Raw genomic sequence first — 2547 nt, 5'->3', positions numbered from 1 at the left:
CCAACCCCCTACACTCTCTCCCTCTCTCTGTCACCTCCTCCAGCCCCCTACCCCCCTCCCTCTCTCTGTCGCCTCCTCCAGCCTCCTACCCCCCTCCCTCTCTCTGTCACCTCCTCCAGCCCCCAACCCCTCTCTCTGTCACCTCCTCCAGCCCCCAACCCCTCCCTCTGTCACCTCCTCCAGCCCCCTACACCCCCTCTCTATCCCTGTCACCTCCTCCAGCCCCCTACACCCCTCCCTATCCCTGTCACCTCCTCCAGCCCCCTCCATCTCTCCCTTTCGCCACATACAAGGGGAAACACCGTCACCATATCTCCCCATGCAGACCTGCCACAAACACTGTCTGTTTCAATAAGGTCGCCTGTCATTCTTCTAAACTCCAATGAGTATATACCCCAACCATCTCAACCTCTCCCTCATCAGCCCCAAGTGTGCGGGCACTGTCGGAGAGTCGGCACCGAGGGAGCGGGCGCTGTCGGAGGGTCAGCGCCAAAGGGGTTGGGCAGCCTTGCGGTTTTCCCTGCTTGTACATGTGTGCGAGGTGCACCAATGGGGTGGTGAAGAACTTTTTTTCTCTATCCATTCACGGGATGAGGGCGTCGCTGGCCAGGCAGCATTTACTGCCCAGCCCTAACGCCCAGGGTGGCAGTTAAGTGTCAACCACATTGCTGTGGGTCTGGAGTCACATGTATGGGCCAGACCAGGTAAGGATGGCAGTTTCCTTCCGTAAAGGACATAAGGGAACCAGATGGGTTTTTCCAACAATGGATTCATCATTAGAACATAGAACAGTACAGGCCCTTCAGCCCACGATGTTGTGCCGAACTTTTACCCTGCACCTAGGGTCTATCTTACCTCCAACCCTACCTTATACTATCATCAATTAGATTCTGAATTCCAGATATTTTATTGAATTCAAATTCCATCATCTGCCGTGGCGGGATTCGAACCCGGGTCCGCAGAACATTACCCGGGTCTCTGGGTTCACAGTCCAGCGATAATGCCGCTGCGCAGTTGGAGAATCGATTATTTCTCTGAACAACGTTCTGGGTGCAGTGACATGTGGGCGGGAGAGGGCTCTGATCGATCGATAACTGGTTTATTGGAGATAACTGTCCTTGACGACCGAGGTCGGAAGTCATCAATCCATCTCATCAGTGAAATCTGATCGTGAAACCCTATAAAACCATAAAACAGTTGCGCAAAGGCAGAGCTGACAAACAATATGTTTGCAAACCTCCTGGCTCCTTCCACTGCAGGAGGAGGACAGAGGTTGAACTAACCTCTGCCCATCGTTTTTGAAGTTCACTGTGAGTCTTGTGGCTCTCGGACCAAAGACCGTTGACCTCTCTCACTGCTGACTGACCTCCTGAGATTTTCCAGCGTTTGCGCGTCGACTCGGAGCAGGCCATTTGGCCCCCTTGGGCCCTGCCGGCTCCACCAGTTCGAGGCGATCATCACTGCGGTGAATTCCACAACCCCTCCATCCCTCCAACTCCTGGCCTGACAGGAAATCCCATCCTCATGAGTTCGAAAGCCTCCGATAGAAGCAAATCCCCTCATCTCTGCTCCGAGAGGCGCCCCCTCATGTTGTCGCCGTGGCCCCCTCGTTCAGGACTGACCCACAATCGGAAAAGTCCAGTCCACGTCCGCTTTGTTCGGAGGGGGAGGGGGTGGGTCTGGGTGGGATGCTGGTTGCAGAGTCGGTGTGGACTGGATGGGCCGAATAGCCTTCCGTGGTGATTGTCTGAGCAAATATTCTGCCTAATCACGATAACCATATTTCACATGGCCTTTCGATTGAACACTGAGGTAAATTAGAAAGAACATGATAATCAGAAAGAATAATAGTGCAAATTCTCAGACACACGGGGAGAACGTGCAAACTCCACACAGACAGTTGCCCAAGGGTGGAATCGAACCCAGGTCCCTGGCGCCATGAGGCAGCAGTGCTAACCGCTGAGCCACTCCAGTACGGGATAATAAAAAGATAACTGTACAACTAACTGCTACTTTGGCTCTGACTGCTTTCTGCAGCAGAAAATTCCACAGGCCCCCTGCTCTCACATATTCTCCTAAGAGAAAGAATCGCTAAGAAGATGCTGCAAATCAGAAGCAAACACGGAAATCATTGGCAAAAATCAGCAGGTCTGGTGGCATCTGTGGAGGGGTTAATGTTTCGGGCCTCTTGGGAAATCCTGAAGAAGGGTCACTGGACCCAAACATGTTAACTCTGCTTTCTCTCAGAGAAAGCATCCTGTCCAATGCATCACAGCTTGGTATAGCAACTGCTCTGCCCAAGACCATAACACACAGACATACACACAGAGACAGATATACAGAAAGACACAGAGACAGACATACTGAGACACACACAGACATACACACAGACACACACAGACATACACACAGGGACAGACATACTGAGACACACAGACATACACACAGAGACAGACATACTGAGACACACACAGACATACACACAGAGACAGACATACTGAGACACACACAGACATACACACAGCAACAGACATACAGAGACACACA

Source organism: Rhincodon typus, chromosome 5 (genome assembly GCF_021869965.1).
Source record: "Rhincodon typus isolate 14 chromosome 5, sRhiTyp1.1, whole genome shotgun sequence".
NCBI classification, from domain to species: Eukaryota; Metazoa; Chordata; class Chondrichthyes; order Orectolobiformes; family Rhincodontidae; genus Rhincodon; species Rhincodon typus.
Note: the sequence above shows the minus strand (reverse complement) of the source record.